Below are 21,267 nucleotides of genomic sequence, written 5' to 3'. Positions count from 1 at the left end.
TGTCGTCGGTGCAATAGAGAAGAAACGCTCCCACATGTAGTAAACCACTGCATGATACACGCTCGAGCCATGCAAAAGCGACATAATGCCCTGGTGGATAGAGTACGAAAAGCTGCAGAAGGTCGACATTGGAAGATCATGTCGGCAAATGAACGAGTACCAGGAGCACCAGACAATGGACGTCCAGACCTGGTGATTGAAAAGAACCGAGAAGTGATCCTGATCGACGTCACCTGCCCATTCGAGAATGGACAAGAGGCATTTAAAGAAGCAAGACTGAGGAAAGAAGAAAAGTATGCAGAACTGGCAACAGAGATGAGAAGACAATACCAGCAGGTGAAGGTGGCTGCATTCATAGTGGGACCCCTGGGAGCATACGACCCGGAGAATGAGAAGCTGATGAGACGACTGGCATCAAAGGGATACCTGCGCCTCTTCAGGAAACTGTGTGTAAGTGATGCCATTCGCTGGTCGAGAATGATTTATATAGAACATACCTCAGGTGCTAGACAGTATGTAGGGTGAAATAAACCCAAAGTCAAGATAGAAGAAAGAATAGGTTCTAGTTAGTGGAATAGGAACACTATGTATAAAATGAAATAGATAGTCAGCCAATGGTCACAAATAACTGGAATACCCAAACTATTGTAAATAAAAAACTCTGTATCATTCTTTTAAATAAAATATATTCTTATTTCTCTCTTTTGCTACTTCCATACTTAGTACTAGTTGCGGGACCTGCTTCTCGGCCTTTTGGCTGAGCTGCGTGCTGGATGCCATCTTGTACTGAATTCCCGGCCAGGCAATCACGAATGTATCGTCAAGAGGCAGATGAGGGAGGAGCAAAGGGTTTGCCATTTTCGATTCCAGTGTGATGTGCAATACTGCCCCAGCAAAGAGAGGCTTGATCAACCACAAAGTAGCCAGACATGTCCGACAGTGGAGGAGGAGGAGGAGAGACAATCAACGTCAGGTGGAGCAAGGACAGCGGAACCAACAGGATGCCTTTTGGCTAAGATCAAAGTGTAGTATCTGTTCTTATCAGCTTAACGGGGAGTACATAATGAGTGTCCTTTTTACATAGAAGAAAGAACACAGATTTGGACTTTCTAAGAGGTGAAAGTATGAGAGTTGACTATACTATATTTTAGGAGGCGGGCAGGGAAACCGGTATTTCTCCATTGCTGTGGTTATTACTAAGACCATGCAGTGAGAGGAAACATACCGGGGGTACCCCATAACCTGGTCCCGGAACCGGAAAGGTAACCCGGGACCCCACGTGGGTGCTTCATTGTACCATGCTTTGGGATTTTGTATTTGCAGGCATCCTCGCAGAGCGTCCTTAGCGGAGCTGGCATAATCGACGAAGAGTGTCTCTAATTTCAAAGCATCAAGTATCTGCGGCATCCCAACGTGTCGCTGGAAGGGTTCCTTGAGCTTCCAGTATTCACCACAAGTTCTTCCGCTGAACTTCGGCGTCGGCCTTTGGGAGAACCTCATATTTTCTAATAGTTCTCTCACCCAGCCCTCGGACCTCGGCAGGTCGTCCTTTTGGTCCTTCATCAACGTTAGTGGTTTCGGTGAGCGAGCTTGATGCTCAGAAGCACTACTGCGCTCCCCCTGGTGAAATGTTCCCGGCTCCGCGGTTAAGGTGAGCACCGGGAGTCCTCTTGGAGTATATAGCGTTTTTTCGTCAGTTTTGGTTTGAGGAAGGTCGTGTCTCTGGTAGTGATAACACCTTTCCGCGATCTTCTGTTGTTGTTGAGCAAACGGCTCACTTCTCTCCATATCATTATCATCATCTGCGTAGTGTTTCCATTTTCGTGTTATGATCATGTAAATAGAAGTTTTGGTGCTATTTCATAAAATCCATCTGGAGCTAAGTGTGTGCTCCACCATTACCGAAATGAATTGTAAACCTGTCTGGGGATTTTACTGAAAGAATATTATTTTAACGTAATATAAAACAGTACAGTATATTTCAATCCAAAGTTTCTCAAGTTCAATCTTTTACTTAAAATACTGTACTTGCAAGTGGTTTATGGGAATAAGATTAGTAATTTGCCTAAAATAAACACCTTGCATGTATATTGTGACGGTTCAGTTGTGTCAAGTGGCAGGGCAGGGTGTGGGATCCTTATAAACCAGTACACAGAACAAGGTACGGATGACACGAAAATTGGACAACGGCCGAGCAATTTTAGATCATCAACACAAGCCGATTTATATGCATTGTTAGTAGGATTAGAAAATGTTGTAAAGAGGAATAAAGATATATATTTTTTTGTTGATAGTAGGGCAGCTTTAGATTCTTTGAGCAGCGGGAGTTCAGTCTTTGAACACATTATTGGTTTATGTAGAAAAATTGTAAATACAATAAGGAAAAAAGGCCATAGTTTTCGATTTGTATGGGCCCCTTCACATGTGGAGATTGGTCTTAATGAAGCAGTAGATATAATAGCAAAAAGAGTCACGGAAAAGGCCGAGATTGACAAAATATGTATTAAAACTTTGAAAAAATTATGAGCAAATTGCGGAAAATACAATCAATAGAAGATAATTTAAAAAGGAATGAAATATATGAGAAAAGTGAAACAATGAAACATTACTATCATGTTCTCATGAACACAAATTTTACAAATAGGAAAGATAGGAGCAGGTGGAAAGATTCGGTGTGTATGGGGTTAAGATTAGGGTATAAATATTACTAGGAACTTGGAGCCGAGAGAAGTGAACGGGATATGGAATGTAGAGTTTGTAGAACATCCAGGTCCCATACCCTGCCACATGGGATGCCCATTTCTTAATGTATATAGAAATGCCCAGATAAATAATGTCTCCAAGCAAATAGAATGGATGCTTAAAAATAGGAAAGTAGATGAAATATTCAAGAAATATAGAAATTTTGCATCTGGAATATAACTATGTACTATACAAGATATATCTGTATTAGGGATTTATGTGAGTCCTGAGAGGGACATTCCTGGACTGGGGTGGCGGATGACTTAAGTCACTTCATCCCTTTGAGATGTATTTTTTTTATCTCAATAAACGTATCAATCAACTACGTGAAAATGAGACTACGAACTCATTTTACTTTCCTAAGATCCTTTTTTCAAACTTCGCTGTGACTGAGCTATCGAAGACCAGAATTAAATTGATTTCAAGGTTCAAGATGGCAGTCCCTGGTGAACGTTCCGGAGCGTTAGACAAGTAGTATTAGGTTACACCCGTTAGATTTTCAGAGATACGTGGCGTGAGAGTCCCCTTCAGGATAATTAATTAATTTCTTAATTAACACCCTTACAACAATTTCACCATGAACATCAGATTCTGTGATGTTCATATATGAAAAGGGGGTGACTTCAGCCACAGTTAACAATTACTGGCATCTCTAGGGATGACGTCAATGATACCTCATTCTTAAAGTAGATTCTACCCTGACTTATATTGACAATTTCACTAACAGTAAATACAATAGAAGCTTTCAACATCAGTCACAAAGGATCTTGAACGCTTCATCTGTAATCAGACATCTCTAAGTTGACGCAAAGTAAGGGTGTTCTCTCACCAATTCAAATTTCATGAACACCCTGTGCGGTATTTTGGAATACCTGAGTCTCTCCGGAGGACTCCGTTCTCCCGAAGTGGTTAGAGAACAAATATTTCAAGTAGGGAACTCAAAAGGCTTACAGATTTCAATTCAATTTCAATATTTTTTATTTCTTGATAGAGGAAGCGGGATCCTAGTGCTGTCCCTAGGTACCCTTGGTTTGTTTGAAGTCTAGAGCAATTTTTAATAAGTGCATGAAATTAATTTTATGACAGATCTGTATTCTCCCAACCTGATTTAGATCTGTAATAGTCGGGATAATTGTTCCATCCAGGACGTTGTATATGTGAATAGATTTTTTTTTTTTACTACATTAGATCACATACACTTGATTACGACATTGTATGATTCTTTTCAGCTAATTTGAATTAGTTTTGTGAGCCCATGTGAATGGGCTAAGAAAAAATTAATTAAGACTCATTGAGTTGTTCCCCCCCACGGAAATCTTTAGTAAAAGGCGAAAGATTTATGCGTTTTGAAGGGAAACCAGAGCTATGGTCGCAAAGTTGTTCAAGACCCCAACAAACATTAACTTAGAACATACATGGAGTTGTAGTTCCAGTCAAGAAAGACATTAAAGGTTTTATTGTCCAGTGTCTAGAAGAGCTTTAAAATAAGATTTACAAGTCCTTCGTAACACTTAAGACTACCGTGAGAGCGTCTACCAATCCCAGCCTGTGCAGACAACTATAGTAAGACCCAGATATCAGCACAGTGGCATATATTTTTTTTGTTACTTTTGGACTTTGTCATTTTTTGGGGATAAAACATCTGGTCCTACCACCCGATCCCTCTGAGCAAAGTTTTTCAAGTTTGCGCATGCGCAGTGTGATAGTGTGACGTCATTACCACTCCACCTGACTGCAGTGTTGCCAACGTGCCCTATGCCCGCCGTTAAACGCTCCCGTTCGTTGGAAACGGCGGCAGTAGGTGACAGTGATGCTGACGACTTTCTTCTTGAAGACACGTCAAAGAAGAAGCAGAAACCTCAGAAGTCAGGGTCTCCAGCAGGGGCCACGGCTCCCCCTTGCACCCCTTCTGGGGCTGTAGAGGGTGGACTCCTGTCATCGGGGTCCCCAAGTGAGCCTACATGTGGCTCAATGACCGACCCTCCGCCGACGATGGACATAGGGATTCCCTTTGTCTCCCTGCCCCGTCGCGCCTTCGTCGTCTCGCCTTCCCTCGGGACTTGCCTCTGAGCACACGGACGACCTGGTTCTTCCGTCACTGCTCTCCACTTCAGGACTCAACACTTCGCCTCCGCCGAGGTCCCACAGCCGTGATAGTCACCACACAAATGGACGAGACGGTACGCCTGCTCACTCAGGTGGGCTTTCCTGCTCCCCAGGGGGAGGTGATGCTGAAGTTCACCATCATCACCCCAGAAACTCGTCGTACCAAGGTAATGGTTCGCCACGTACCCTGGGAGATCCCTATCGACGATCTTCGCCCTCTTCTCCCACAACTACTGGACATGGAACGCCGCATCAACCCGGTCTCCAAACGTCCATCCACCGAACTCATCGGCTGGTGGGTGGGCCCCCTCCCCCCGAAGGTGAATGTAGGACCAATTCACAACTGTCCTCTCGACCGATTTATCGGAACCCCGAAAATCTGTGGTCGTTGCCAATCGTGGAAACACCGCACCTGGGAGTGCACGAGGATGGTCGCCTGCGGTTTCTGTGCAGGTCCTCACGACACAGTGGAATGCAAATCGAAAATTCAGAACAAAATCCCAGTTATTCCACGGTGCGTCAATTGCCATGGCAGTCACCACGCCTGGAATGCCAATTGCCCACAGCGTCCTGGCACTCGCCCGGGGAAAACTTACCTTGTACCACCGCCCTCGTCTCTGACGAAGCCCCTGTCAACCAAACCTCAATCCTATCCACCACCGCCTCTTCCATCCACCAATGATTTCCCATTGATCTCCTCTCCTCTACCACCCCCTCCATCACCCCTACCACCCATCCTTTCTCCCCTCCCTCCCTCTCCCTACCGTTCTTGGAACAAGGTCGTTGCCGGCCCTGCCACACAGTCACCACCATCTCCTGCCCACCCGGACCCCCGCTGTCTCTCACCAGCACCACCACCTCTTACTCAACTGAACCCTCACTGTCCCTCTCCGTCGCTACCACCACCACATGCCCAGTCGGGCCCTCGGCAATCCTCGCCGCCACCTCCAGCTCATGCACAGGTACACCAAGCTGGTTCTATGGAAACAATCACTCTCCGTCTGGATCGCCACTCCAAGCAAATCAACCTTCTCTCAGCCCAACTCGACTTGTTTGTGAAAACAATTGCGACATTGCAGAAGCAACAACAACTCATTCTGGACACCCTGACCCAACAGGGGCGCATTTTGCAAGCCCTGATGACCCGCCTCCTTCCATCTCCCGAGATGGAGGATCCATCCCTCGCTCTCCCACTCCTCCCTCTCCATTTCTCTCAACAGAATTTGGTACCTCCTCTGGAGCCCTGTCTAGCCCCTCCGACTCATCTCACACTGGAGGCCGTTCCCTCCTCTTCTTACAATGGAACATCCAGGGACTTAGACCTCGCCGGACAGACCTCGCCCAGTTTGTGCTCTCCCATCAAGTAGATGTTGCTCTACTTCAGGAAACCATCACAGACGATGTTACTCCACTCCGCCTCTCTGGCTATTCTGTTTACACCCTGCCTCGGTACCGTGGGCAGGCTCGTGGCCTCCTCATCCTTGTGCGTAACACCATTCCATCTGTTCGTCTCCCTTCACCTGACTCACATGGACCCCCGTCTGAATTACTTTCTGTCTCCCTTACTCTTGGTGACCGGACCCTTCGTGTAGTCAATGTTCATTTCAAGAGTGATTCTCTGGACCCCCAGGTTCTTCACGACCTCCATGATGGGGTTCCCACTATTGTTCTTGGCGACTTTAATGCCCGCCATCACACTCTTACTCCGGATCATCCCACTCCATGTACCCTTAATGGATCACATCTCTCACAGTTTCTTAATGGGGATGATGATGTTCGCTTTCTTTGTCCTGACGATCCTACTCGCCTCCCCCATAGTTTCTTTGATGTTGGCTTACTATTGAACGGTCATACTTCCTTTCATCCTACCGTCTGCACCGAGCCTGCTCTGTATAGTGACCATCTTGCCGTTACTACCCATCTCAGGCTCTCCTTCTCTGCCCCGACATCAACTCCTTATCGATCCCCACGCCTTCGTCTCACACAAGATGCTGTTCCTTCCTTTACCCAATACCTTTCTAGCTGATTTTGTTGATGCCGTGTATGACTCTGTCTCCCCAGAAGTGCCACCAACTACTGGTATCGTATCCCTGCCATGAGACATCTCCGGCAGGTAACCCGTGATCTCCACTCTGCCATACGGAGGTCTCGGTCTCCAGAGGACTGGGAAGACTTCAAAAATTGGTGCTCCTTTGCAACTCAGGAGCGCCGTCGGATACGTGAGGCGGACTGGCTATCCTTCACGGGGTCTCTATCGTTCCAGTCGTCACCCTCTTATGTATGGAATCGGATTAATGCTATACGGGGTACTCGACGGAGGCCTCCTCCCCACCCTGACCCCGCCTCCCTTGCCTGCTCTTTAATGGAGGACTGGGCACGAGCTTCCTCCCCTGAGGCACTTCCAGATCCAATGCAGGAGGCAGTGCAGGCCCGCATCAATGCGTCTGAGCCTGTTGTTCGTGCTGCTCTTACCTCCCCTGCCCCCACTGATCATCCCATCACACAGTTCGAGCTTGACAGTGCTCGTCGCTCTAGAAAAGACACCTCTCCTGGGGATGATCAGATAACCTACTCCGTCCTCAACGCCTGTACTAATATTCCTAACGGCCCCTTGCTTGCTCTCTACAATATGTCTTATGAACATGGGGTTCTCTTGTCCAACTGGAAAAATGCCACTATTATCCCCATCCCTAAGCCGGGAGATCCTGGGAAATATCGACCCATTAGTCTTACCTCCTGTGTTTGTAAGATGATGGAGAGGATACTCCATCGTCGCCTTCTTCACACCATAGGCGGCTTCCACAACTCCCTCAATGGTTTCATTCAACATCGCAGCACAGCACACTCCATTGCTTCCTTTTATTGCAATCAGACTGCCCGCATCTCCGTCTTCCTTGATATCAAGGGAGCCTTTGATACGGCTCAGCCTGCCCTCATTTTAGCTGAACTTGCACGGTTAGGGGTTAAAGGGAGACTTCTACAATGGATCGCCTCTTACCTCACTGGACGTCAGGCCCGGGTTCGCGTTGAAGGCTCTATGTCTCCTGTTCAAGAAATGAACCTCGGCACCCCTCAAGGTGGAGTCCTGAGTCCCACCTTGTTTAACACTCATGCACTCCATTGCATCACTCCCGTGGCCGACAGAAGTTGTCCACTCAGGATATGCCGACGATGTCCTCCTCCAAGCCCCTGACTACCTCAGCATGCAGGAAGCCCTTGATCTGGTCTCCAGAGAGTGTGATTCACTTGGTTTCCTTCTTTCAACTGCGAAAACAAAAGCCATGTGGCACGGTCGTGTTTTACCTCCACCCCTTTTCTTATCAGGAACGCCCTTGGACTGGGTTAATGAGACAAAATACCTGGGTGTGTATGTAACTCGCACACGTTGTCAGATCCCTGAAGTCCGCTATCTTCGAGACATATGTTTTCGGCGTCTCGCTCCCCTCTCTACCATGTGCAGGGGTTCCCTTGGTGCCAGCATCCCTGTACTTCTCACCATGTACAAGTCTTTTGTCCGTTCCTGTGTTGACTACGCCGCCCCTGCCCTCGTCAACATTAGTCGGACTGCTGTCAACCGTCTCGAAGTTATCCAGAGGAAAGCTGCTCGTATCATCCTTGGGGCTCCTCAGTGGACACGCTCTACTTCTCTATATAACGAACTTGGTCTTTCCCCCTTACAGGATCGTGTCCAGGAGTTTTACCTAAAAACTGCCGTTTCCATTCCTCGGGGCAACTATGTCCAAACCAACTTGACTACTGCTGTCCGAGACCGACCTCCATCTAGAAGACAGTGGCGAGGGTCACTCATCCGAGCCCTTCAGGAACACGACCTCCTGCCTGATATTGTTGTCACCCCTGCTGTTGGTTCGTCTCCTTCTCCCTGGCTGGATTTTCAACCTGAAGTGATTGCCCTCGGTGGACCGCTCCCGAAATCCCAGGTGAACCCTGTTATTCTCTGTAAATACCACCTCTCCAGGATCGCTCACTGGTCCCCAGGTAGGGTCGTCCTCTACACTGATGGTTCTGTTGACCCCGCTACAGGTAGGGCCGGGGCTGGTGTCTACATCTCCCGTCCTCATGCCCCTGAGCCTATCAAACTGTCTCTCAGAGCTTCTGACGGGGCATCCTCCACTCAGGCTGAACTAATAGCCCTCCTTGCTGCCCTTCTCGCTGAGGAAGAAGCAGATGGTTTCTGCCCCTTGCTTGTCTGCTGCGATTCCAGGTCTGCTCTCGACGGGATCGCTTTGGATCAGGGGAAAATAAGGACCCCATCCTCCGAATACGAGGGTTAACATCCACACTTCAGGATGCAGGCCGTCCTGTGACATTCCTATGGATACCCAGTCATGTCGGTATCTTGGGGAATGAGGCAGCAGATGGCCTTGCCAAGACTGGCTGCAACAAGGCCACACCTGACTACGTTGTTCCTCGAACACTCTTACAGATTAGGACCCAAATTCGCCTCAAACAGAGAGAAGCTCGGGAAGCAGCCATCCCCTTGGACTCCCCGCCCACCTGGTACGATGTCCTCCGTAAACTTCCTGACCTCTCGTACGTCTACGGGAAAGGGTCGCGGAAGGGGGACGTGATTGCTGCCCGTATCATCATTGGGTATGACTTTGCTTGGGAGATTGGTATCCCCACATCCCCTGAGCAACGCTCTTGTGCGTTTATGCAGAAGACCCGACAGCCGCACCCTTATTCACTACCTCCTAAGATGTCCCCACACACAACGCTTCCGTGACGCCTGCTGGACCACCACTCCACGACCCCCTGACGGAGACACGATGATCCTCCCAATACTGGCCAGATATTTTGTAAATAATATTAATTATGTGTTAAAGGAACATCCTTCCTTCCTTAGGCTTTAGTAAGCCCCTTTATAATATTTATACTGTATATACTTTTCACACTTGCCAGATGATTCTGGTGTCATTGTACAGGGGTACCTAGTGACAGCACTAGGATCCCGCTTCCTCTATCAAGGAATAAACAATTGAAATTGAAATTGAATTGAATGTAGAGTTTGTAGAACACCCAGATCCCATACCCTGCCACATTATATACTGGAATGCCCATTGCTTAATGTATATAGAAATGCCCATATAAATAATGTCCCCATGCAAATAGAGTGGATGTTTGGAAATGGGAAAATAGATGAAATATTAAAGAAATATAGAAATTTTGCATCTAGAATATAACTATGTATTATAACTAATTATATGAAATATTAGGGATTTATGTGAGTCCTGAGAGGGACATTCCTGGACTGGGGTGAGGATGACTTATGTCACTTCATCCCTTTGAGATGTATTAATGTTTTTTTGTATCTCAATAAACGTATCAATCAATCAATCATACCTACCACTATTACGCCTGTATGAAACTGGTAACTTCAGGTCCGCAGGAGTAGCAGTCCAATAAATCTTAAAAAAAAAAACAAAAAAAAAAACATTAAATAATTATTATAGCGCTTGAAATACTATCTACTGTTATATCAAAACATGAACGAGAAGAAAAGTCAAAAGCTAGCGAGCTACAACTTAAATTATTAGTATAAAAGATCAATAAAGAATTTTAAAATACAGCATGTCTAGTTGAGCCCGGATACTTTAACTCTCCTAATTTCCTTCAAACTTTCCCCTCATTTACGTCCACCTAACCCCCTCCCCCCCCGCCCCAATACTTCCAAAGTACTTCCAACAAAAACCCAGCAACAAATATTAGCCCTTCATCCTTATCTACAGGCTTCAAGTCAAGTTTGATAACGTAAAAAAAAACAAAAAAACATAGGAAAAAAATGCTTCTGTAACAGTGCCATGTAAATTGTCATGTTTTAGAGAAAATCTATGAGAATCTAGTTTAGACAATATTCCTGCCAAAAAGCCATTATAGAGGCATATTACACCAAAAAGAGCCTGCCTATGTGCCTACATCTTAGCCAATCACCGTGACCTCTAAGTGTGACGCGAAAGGCGCAGCTGAGCTGTTTTTTTTGTTTTTTTTATTGGACACCCCCTTACATCCTTGTTTAAGGTGAAGCGCAGAAGCGTTTACAGCGCCCAACAGGGAAGCATGCTAAGTTCAGGGTTGATGATGATGATGGGATGGAGAGAAGAGAGCCATTGGCTCAAGAAGGTGGAAGACGGTGTAGGAGGAATATGTCTCATGAGTTAAGGGCGTAGAAGCCTGAAGAGTCAAGGGCGTAGAAGCCTGAAGAGTCAGTGGTTTATGTCAAAGCAAGTTATTGGAAGCTCAAACAACTTTCCCTGAATACGAATTCGCAACTTTCGATTTATAGCAGGTACCTACTTTGCTGCCAGGTGAACAAGGACCAAGGGAAGCTGGCAAGTGTGTCGGAACAAATTTCCACCGACCCAGGAATCGAACCCGTGACAACTGGCTTGCGAGGCAAGAGCGGTACAGCTCTACCCACAGGCGCCCCAGCTGAGCTGATTTGCTGAAAATTAGCGTCTCCTACCCAACTACAATTGGGTTGTACAGTAATAAGGTTGAACAAGAGGACAGAACATGATTATGTCTCGTTTGCAATTATGTTTATTGCAATGGTAATTACTTATCTATTTTCATGATAATTTCCGATAAAACGGTTTTGATGGTACAATAAAAGCAGGTACTGTAAATATAGTAGGTGTTACAAGAAATATTAATACTTAGACAATAGATTTTTTTTAAGAGATGATTTAAAGGAAGGGAGCGTAGGCTTTGCTCGGATGTGTGGGGGTAAGTTGTTCCACACCTTCACACCGTGATAATTTATGGAGGAGTAGCTCTGGGTGCCTTAAGTTGTATCTCTGATTATACCGGAACTGGAAATAATTATTGTCAAGCAAGTGATTGATAGATTCAGATTTGCCCCCGAGGGGGATAGTTTATTGGGCACCCCCTTACATCCTGTGCAAGGTGAAGCGCAGAAGCATTTACAGCGCCCATCTGGGAAGTATGCAAAGTTCATACTTGCCTTTATGACTCGTGCATTAAGGGGGTAAAAGCCTGAAGGGTCATAGGTTTTGTCAAGTTACATAAAGTGAGAGAATGATGAGTGCGTGGGGGGAAAGTTCCCGGTACATTTCATCTGTTTATGGCAAAGCGTGGCAGGTCCCTAATAATGTCAAGTGCCAGGCCTGTCACTAGTAGGAGGGATATCTGGTCAGGGAGGGAAGAGGTGTTGGTAACAGCTTGGGACCTGTAGGAGGTGGTCATAGGGCACGTGAGGATGTAGTGAGAGAGGGTGTGAGAGTCGGGTTGGCCACAAAGTTTACAAACAGTGCGGCCAGGCTCAGGGTTGCCAATGTACTCCCATAGGTACCTGTACCCTAGGTGCAGTCTCATGTACATAATCTGTTGAGATCGAGTCAGGGATTGATACTCTTTGTAGTGGCGGTTGTCGTCACCGGTTACAGCGTCATAGTGGCATAGTGTGACGCTACCCCGTTGCTTCAGGTGTGTCCAATTTTCATCGAATGCCTCTCGTTGTGTGGCGTGTATGCGAGATTTGAGATGACTCAAGGAGAGGGCGAGAGCGGCTTCAATATCTTCTTCTTGTGTAGCTTCTTTGGCAAGCCGACCTACAGTGTCACAGGCAGTTATTCCTATAAGTGACGGGATCTAAATAAACTTGACACGGATGTCATCAGTTTGTTCTAGCCCGGCGACGGCGGCTAGGGTGTGTTGGGCGGCAGGGGAGGAGGGGGAGGCTAATTTGAGCCTCGCTAGCGCCGAAGTGCTGTCACTGATTATAAGGAGGTTCCAGCGTTCAGTGCGAGCATACAGTAGGTCGCCACCTCATGAATGCCCGCGAGGATGGCTATGCTTTCAGCATCAGTGGAGGAGGCCCAGTCGTGGACCCTGATTTTCCTGCAGGCCTGGCGCTCAGGAATCCACACAGCTGCCCCAGCGCTGCCCAGCGTGGTAACAGACACATCACAGTAGACGAGGATAGGAGGGTGGGAGGTCTTAAGAGAGGAGGCGACATCATTAATCTGCTCAAGGCAGTTAAGTTTGAGCATATACCGCAGTTGGGTGGATTTACGACCAGGGAAGGTGTGGACGACAACATCAACACTCGGGGAAGTCCACGGCGGTAGAGGCGAATGAAAAGTGATTGATAGATTTGTAAACAAAGGGGCACAGCAGTAGGTGTTAACATCTTCGAATTTAAAAATTTTCAATATAGCTAATTTTATATTTGTGTGATCTGTTTTTTTTTCAAGTAGGTCATTGTCCGTACAACTCTCTTTTGTGCAGTAACCAGAGATTATGTTTTTGAAGAGCTAGAGGCCCCCCCCCCCCATACTGTGTGACAGTGTATCAGGTGTTGGTAAACAAGATCATGATAGATTTCTTTCATTGCTGTGACAGTGAGTGACTGTCGAGTGTGATACAGACTATTAAAAAAAAACCAACTTCTTTCAATATTATGAGTTACTAGGCATCAATTAGAGAGTTTGAAAATCTTTCATTCACACGTAATTGTCAAAATATAAATCATATAAAAGTAGCGTAGAAAAAAAATTCTTTGCTGACCTTAAGCATAAATCAAGTACTATTTATTAACAGAGACCTTGTTAAGCTGTAAAAATACGCCGTTGTACCTTATATTTCTTATGTAATCCCTTATGAATTGTGTAAGGGGGATAGCGCGAACGCAGTCCCCCGCTAACAAAAATTGCGCACTCGAGTTAACCACATTTGGGTTAATCGCAAGGGTCAGCATCACCGGAGTGCAATGGTGAGCCTCGCCCTGGGAAAACCGCCTTCGTGATCACGGTATCTCCTGTGCCAGGTAAGTATGCCCTGAATTGTTCATCCTAAACCCTAACCTAACTTGACTGACTATCATTGTGCTGAACCATCTCTCTTATGTTATTTATTTAAATTTATAAACCAATTATATGATAACTTTTTATATAATTCGTAATATGCTAAAATAAAAATTGTCACATTAAAAGTGAGAGGCATATGATGGAAATAAACAAGTTTGGCTTTATAAACTATTCATTTCCATCAAAACACAAACATACGGGGTTAGAAAATTTTAACTATTGATAATTTTTTCGCGTTTTTCTTGTGTCTAATTCAATATGATTTCCCATTAGATCCAAAATAAAGTAATTAATAGTATCTCAACCATCAACTTTAGATTGATTTGCCAGGATAAGTTTGTATAGAGGTAAGCCAAGTTTTCTTCTGTAGCAAATTGATCCTGAAGTTTCTTCCTCTCACAATTAAGTCGTTTGGGATATTGCTTATGTACTTTATCTATTAATTATGAGGAACTTGCTATCCAGTGAGGGCTATCCTTCCTAATATAAAACTGAACATTGTGGAAATACTTTATTTGGCATAGTAATGAGATCAATATAGCCCAGAATCATTTTATTGGAAAATTGACTAATAACCAAACTAGAAATTGATACAATTCCAAATTTTCTACAATTATATGCAATAAATATTTATACTTGTGGAAGCATTTTACAAATACTTCAGGAACTACTTCTCTGGGCGGAGCTTCATTTTTTCATGAAGGTTGGCATACACGGTTCATAAAGTAATTGTCTCAATCATTTAGGCACTATCATTTTTAGTGCAATTTATACTTTTCATAATGCAACGGAAATTAGTTTTCCAGCTTCTATGTAAAAAATAAAATAACAAAAACAGCGGGTGTATTGTTGGTATCATAGTTAAAAAACATTGGCAACTGGCGTATCTCTTCATGGGGAAAGTACAGTGTAGGGTATGCGTCCTTCAGTCTGTCCCTCAAACATGCCAGTTTCTTCCTTCACTAACACTGGTCAATAATGTTCATAAAGAAAAAAGAAAGAAAGAATGAAAGAAAGAAATAACGAACAAAAGTGATTTTTTTTAAGATTAAGGAAAACTAAAAATTGTAAATGGTAATATAACAATGAAGTGTAAAGAATAGTATAATAATTGGTAATATAATTACGGTTTTTGTTATTATAGATTACTAGTGTTGATGCATAAGGAGTTTGACTGTTTATCTGCAAACAGAACTCGAGATAAATTCTTGTTGCACCAATTTAAAACTAAAGTAAGGTTATTGTGTAATGTGCATTGCTTTGATTGCAACACAGCAATCGTCATCGCTTCTCGGCCTTTTGGCTAAGATCAAAGTGTAGTAAATACTTCCTTCTCTGTGAAGGGCTCATTTCCATCTCTGGTCTGTCGTCTGGCGGTTCGGGAATGTGCTCCACGGTATTTAGGTCACAATCCTTTTCAACCATCATGTGTTGGAAGTGTTCCTCTATTCTCTCCTTGCTTATTTCACATCTTGCGCCGTTCCCATCGGCAATTAGCCGTATTGCTCGGCTACGGTTGTATTTGTACAGCCTCTGGATCTGTTTGCAATCATTGACATCGGTGATTTTCCTGGTCGTGTCTGCAGGAAAATCACCGATGTCAATGATTGCAAACAGATCCAGAGGCTGTACAAATACAACCATCCAACTATGACAACCAGCAAAATGAAAAATATTACAAAACAACAGCAGCACAGAATTCGTCACCAGGTGAAGACAGAATATCATATGAGAACTGGAGAAAGGCTGACCCAAGCTGCCGAGTTATGGCAGCCATATTCAACGTGTGTCTCAGAGCCAAGAGAATACCAGACTCCTGGAAACGATACAGAACAATACTTGTCCCCAAAAAAGGGGGTAACCCAGAAGTCGTTTTAAATTGGAGGCCTATAACACTGAGCCGCACAATATACAAGGTGTACACGGGATGCCTCACAGCACGACTCAGAAGGTGGCTCGTTGACAACGAGGTACTGTGGGCTGCACAAAAAGGATTCATGCCAAGTGATGGGGTGATAGAACACAACTACATACTTCAACATCACATGGACAATGCATGACGGAACAATGGCGATACCTGCATAGCAGCACTCGACTTGACCAATGCATTTGGCTCAGTGTCACTGGACCTCATTAAAAGAGCGCTCAACCGTATAGGGGTGGGACGGGATTTTGAAACAGTAGCAGGAGACATCATCAGTGGCAAGACGACAAGAATCCTAACAAAGGAAGGAGAAACAGAAGAGATACCAGTGCAATGCGGTGTGCAACAGGGGTGCCCAATAAGTGGTCTCCTGTTCAATATAGCGGTCGAACCACTGTTGCGGAAAATCGCGGCCGAAGGAATGATACTGAACCAACAACACAAGCACCCATGCTTAGCATATGCAGACGATATAACCATCATTACAAAACAGCAAGATAATCTACAGCAACTCCTCTACATAGCAACAGAACAATGCAGTAGGATGGGACTGGACCTAAATCCTAGGAAAAGCTCATCATTGCACCTGTCCGGACGAAGACCTCGAGGAATGCGCCAGACACAGTTCTACGTTGGAGAAACGCCCATTCAATGGAAGAGCGATGGCGAAGCAACGCTCTTCTTGGGACGACCAGTTTGGTTCCATCTTCTGCCAAACATCCAAACAGTAGAGGAACTAATGCAACTCGGGACCAAAATACTGACAAGCAAGCTAGCACCGTGGCAGAGAATAGATGCAGTCAAGACATTCATGTTCCCGGCAGGAGTGCATGCAATGAGGACTTGGCAACTGAGGAAAACAGACTGGGCACACCTGGACAACGAAATGAAGAAAATGCTTAAACACACGCTACATCTACCGTCAAGAGCGTCGAATGAGTACTTGTACGGAAGCAGTAAAGCTGGAGCGTGTGGTGTCCCACTCGCGGCAGAAGACTCTGACATTTTCCTGGTGGATACCGCATATAAATTACTCACGGGACCGGATCCTGACGTCAGGGAAATAGCCAGAGAAGAATGCCGGCGAGTGGCAACAATGAGAACACGACAGGAGCCAAGCATGACCGACGCGTGCATGTACTTAACACAGGGAGAGATGCAAACGCGAGGAGGAGACCACCAAACCATCTGGTCTAGAGCCAGGTGTGCCTCAGGCCGAATGGGGGTTTCCTGGATAGCAGAGGGAGGAGACAACATCAAGATAAAATGCACGGACTCCATCATTGAAGAAAAAGATAGAAGGAAGGTAGCCAAAACCATCCGGAGCCAGCGACGACAGATGAGAGATGAAGTTCTGCAGAATAAGCCTGACCAAGGGAAAGTGATGAAGCTCGTAGCACAAGAGAGAGCATCATCAGCATTTGTTCGAAATGGAGCGTATACAACCTTCGCAGACTGACGTTTCATACACCGAGCAAGACTGAACCTGCTCCCCGTCAATGGAGCGAAGCGAGGCCAGAATAGGGATCGGAGATGTCGTCGGTGCAATAGAGAAGAAACGCTCCCACATGTAGTAAACCACTGCATGATACACTCTCGAGCCATGCAAAAGCGACATAATGCCCTGGTGGATAGAGTACGAAAAGCCGCAGTAGGTCGACATTGGAAGATCATGTCGGCAAATGAACGAGTACCAGGAGCAGCAGACAATGGACGTCCAGACCTGGTGATTGAAAGGAACCGAGAAGTGATCCTGATCGACGTCACCTGCCCATTCGAGAATGGACAAGAGGCATTTAAAGAACCAAGACTGAGGAAAGAAGAAAGTATGCAGAACTAGCAGCAGAGATGAGAAGACAATACCAGCAGGTGAAGGTGGCTGCATTCATAGTGGGACCCCTGGGAGCATACGACCCGGAGAACGAGAAGCTGATGAAGAGACTGGCATCAAAGGGATACCTGCGCCTCTTCAGGAAAGTGTGTGTAAGTGATGCCATTCGCTGGTCGAGAATGATTTATATAGAACATACCTCAGGGGCTAGACAGTATGTAGGGTGAAATAAACCCAAAGTCAAGATAGAAGAAAGAATAGGTTCTAGTTAGTGGAATAGGAACACTATGTATAAAATGTAATAGATAGTCAGCCAATTGTCACAAATTACTGGAATACCCAAACTATTGTAAATAAAAAACAATGTATCATTCTTTTAAATAAAATCTGTTCTTATCAGCTTAATATCTGATACGATCCCCATGTGGGATCTTCGATATTAAACTGATTTTTGGATCATGGCGAAGTGCTAGGGGCTTGCTCCATCTTTGCCGCGGATCGGCCCGGTATTGCAGTATCTCCGGGATCGGTCCACTCCCCATGGGGAGAAATTAAAGCAAATATATTACATTTTATTTAAAGATGGCCATGGGCATATAATGTCTTATAATCGCTGTATATATGTCACGGTCAGACACAGGTGCGACTTCTTTCTGGGTTGCAAAAAAGCAGGATGTAATTGTCCGTTTTTTCGGTCCTTGGTAGGTTACAATATGCGGAGTTACACATGCATGAGTATGATGTGACAAACATGGATAAGAGGTGTGTTAGGACCTGGCAAGGATAACGTTGGATATAACATTAGGATAAATTCAGGCTCATTTCACAACATGAGTACAGTTAATATTTTGAAGTTCTCTATTGTGTCATGAGGACATAACACTCCATTTTTCTGTCTCAATCAAAGTTTTTAATCTCAAAAAAATGTCTCTATAATATACTGGAAAAAAATTTAGATTAACACGTTTTCCTAACAGACTTTTAAAAACTTCTTTCAGTATTATGAGTTACTAGGCATCAATTGGAGAGTTTGAAAATCTTTTCATTCACACAAAATTGTCAAAATACAAATCATGTAAAAGTAGCGTAGAAAAAAATTCTTCGCTGACGCTTAAGCATAAATCAAGTACTATTTATTAACAGAGACCTTGTTAAGTGGTGCAAATACGCCGCTGCACCTTACTTTATATTTCGTTTAGAGTCCCTTATGATATGTATAAAGGGGATAGCGCGAACGCAGTCCCCCGCTAACAAAAATTGCACACCCGAGTTAACCACATTTGGGTTAATCGCAAGGGTCAGCATCACCGGAGTGCAATGGTGAGCCTCGCCCTGGGAAAACCGCCTTCGTGATCACGGTATCTCCTGTGCCAGGTAAGTATGCACGAACATGATCATCCTGAACCCTAACCTTACTTGACTGACCATCATTGCGCTGAACCTTCTTTTTTATGTTATTTTCCTCATTTTACAAACAAATAAAATGATTACTCTTTCTATAATTCGTAGTATGCTAAAATAAAAATTTCCAAATTAAAAATAAGAGCATGTGATAGAAATAAACAAGTTTGGCTTTATAAACTTTATTCATTTACAAACATAATGGGCTAGAAAATGTTAACTATTGATATTTATTTTCGCGTTTTTCTTGTGTCTAAATCAAGATGATTTCAAATTAGATCCAAAATAAAGTAATTAATAGTATCTCAACCACCATCTTTAGATTGATTTGCCAGGATAAGTTTGTTAAAGTATAGAGGTAAGCCAAGTTTTCTTCTATCTCAAATTGACCTTAAGTTTCTCCCTCTCACGATTAAGTCGTTTGGGGTATTACTTATAATATCAATTATGAGGAACTTGCTATCTAGTGAGGGCTATCCCTCCTAATATAAAACTGAACATTGTGGAACTACTTTCTTTGGCATAGTAACAAGATCAATATAGCCCAGTATCATTTTATTGGGAAATTGACTAATAACCAAACTAGAAATTGATACAATTCCAAATTTTCTTCAATTATATCCAAGAAATGTCTATACTTATGTAATCGCATTTCGTCTTGGAGACCTCCACCCCTTTTCTTATCAGGAACGCCCTTGGACTGGGTTAATGAGACAAAATACCTGGGTGTGTATGGAACTCGCACACGTTGTCAGATCCCTGAAGTCCGCTATCTTCGAGACATATGTTTCGGCGTCTCGCTCCCCTCTCTACCATGTGCAGGGGTTCCCTTGGTGCCAGCATCCCTGTACTTCTCACCATGTACAAGTCTTTTGTCCGTTCCTGTGTCGACTACGCCGCCCCTGCCCTCGTCAACATTAGTCGGACTGCTGTCAACCGTCTCAAAGTTATCCAGAGGAAAGCTGCTCGTATCATCCTTGGGGCTCCTCAGTGGACACGCTCTACTTCTCTATATAACGAACTTGGTCTTTCCCCCTTACAGGATCGTGTCCAGGAGTTTTACCTAAAAACTGCCGTTTCCATTCTACGGGATCCTAGGGGCAACTATGTCCAAACCAACTTGACTACTGCTGTCCGAGACCGACCTCCATCTAGAAGACAGTGGCGAGGGTCACTCATCCGAGCCCTTCAGGAACACGACCTCCTGCCTGATATTGTTGTCAACCCTGCTGTTGGTTCGTCTCCTTCTCCCTGGCTGGATTTTCAACCTGAAGTGATTGCCCTCGGTGGACCGCTCCTGAAATCCCAGGTGAACCCTGTTATTCTCTGCAAATACCACCTCTCCAGGATCGCCCACTGGTCCCCAGGTAGGGTCGTCCTCTACACTGATGGTTCTGTTGACCCCGCTACAGGTAGGGCCGGGGCTGGTGTCTACATCTCCCGTCCTCATGCCCTGAGCCTATCAAACTGTCTCTCAGAGTTTCTGACGGGGCATCCTCCACTCAGGCTGAACTAATAGCCCTCCTTGCTGCCCTTCTCGCTGAGGCAGAAGCAGATGGTTTCTGCCCCTTGCTTGTCTGCTGCGATTCCAGGTCTGCTCTCGACAGGATCGCATTTGGATCTGGGGAAAATAAGGACCTCATCCTCCGAATACGAGGGTTAACATCCACACTTCAGGATGCAGGCCGCCCTGTGACATTCCTATGGATACCCAGTCATGTCGGTATCTTGGGGAATGAGGCAGCAGATGACCTTGCCAAGACTGGCTGCAACAAGGCCACACCTGACTACGTTGTTCCTCGAACACTCTTACAGATTAGGACCCAAATCCGCCGCAAACAGAGAGAAGCTCGGGAAGCAGCCATCCCCCTGGACTCCCCGCCCACATGGTACGATGTCCTCCGTAAACTTCCTGACTTCTCGTACGTCTACGGGAAAGGGTTGCGGAAGGGGGACGTGATTGCTGCCCGTATCATCATTGGGTATGACTTTGCTTGGGAGATTGGTATCCCCACATTCCCTGAGCAACGCTCTTGTGCGTTATGCAGAAGACCCGACAGCCGCACCCTTATTCACTACCTCCTAAGATGTCCCCACACACAACGCTTCCGTGACGCCTGCTGGACCACCACTCCACGACCCCCTGACGGAGAGACGATGATCCTCCCAATACTGGCCAGATATTTTGTAAATAATATTAATTATGTGTTAAAGGAACATCCTTCCTTCCTTAGGCTTTAGTAAGCCCCTTTATAATATTTATACTGTATATACTTTTCACACTTGCCAGATGATTCTGGTGTCATTGTACAGGGGTACCTAGTGACAGCACTAGGATCCCGCTTCCTCTATCAAGGAATAAACAATTGAAATTGAAAAAAATTGAAATACTTCAGGAACTACTTTTCTGGGCGGAG

General features: G+C 45.1%; 3 non-coding genes and 1 pseudogene across 3 annotated transcripts; 1 reads left to right on the top strand and 3 right to left on the bottom strand.

Moving 5' to 3' along the window:
* Positions 1–3,992: 3,992 nt before the first annotated feature.
* LOC121867025 lies at positions 3,993–4,108 on the bottom strand. The gene has a single exon (XR_006089080.1). It is a non-coding gene; the product is annotated as a U5 spliceosomal RNA (small nuclear RNA).
* A 9,391-nt stretch (positions 4,109–13,499) lies between these two features.
* On the bottom strand, positions 13,500–13,662 carry LOC121867022. The gene has a single exon (XR_006089078.1). It is a non-coding gene; the product is annotated as a U1 spliceosomal RNA (small nuclear RNA).
* Positions 13,663–17,816: 4,154 nt separating this feature from the next.
* On the top strand, positions 17,817–17,989 carry LOC121867024 (annotated as a pseudogene).
* Positions 17,990–18,668: 679 nt separating this feature from the next.
* Positions 18,669–18,831, bottom strand: LOC121867023. Its single transcript, XR_006089079.1, has one exon. It is a non-coding gene; the product is annotated as a U1 spliceosomal RNA (small nuclear RNA).
* Positions 18,832–21,267: the final 2,436 nt, after the last annotated feature.

The sequence above is a fragment of the Homarus americanus genome, unplaced genomic scaffold (genome assembly GCF_018991925.1).
Source record: "Homarus americanus isolate GMGI-L3 unplaced genomic scaffold, GMGI_Hamer_2.0 scaffold15674, whole genome shotgun sequence".
Taxonomy (NCBI): Eukaryota; Metazoa; Arthropoda; class Malacostraca; order Decapoda; family Nephropidae; genus Homarus; species Homarus americanus.
Note: the sequence above shows the minus strand (reverse complement) of the source record. Positions and strands in the feature narration are given on the sequence as shown.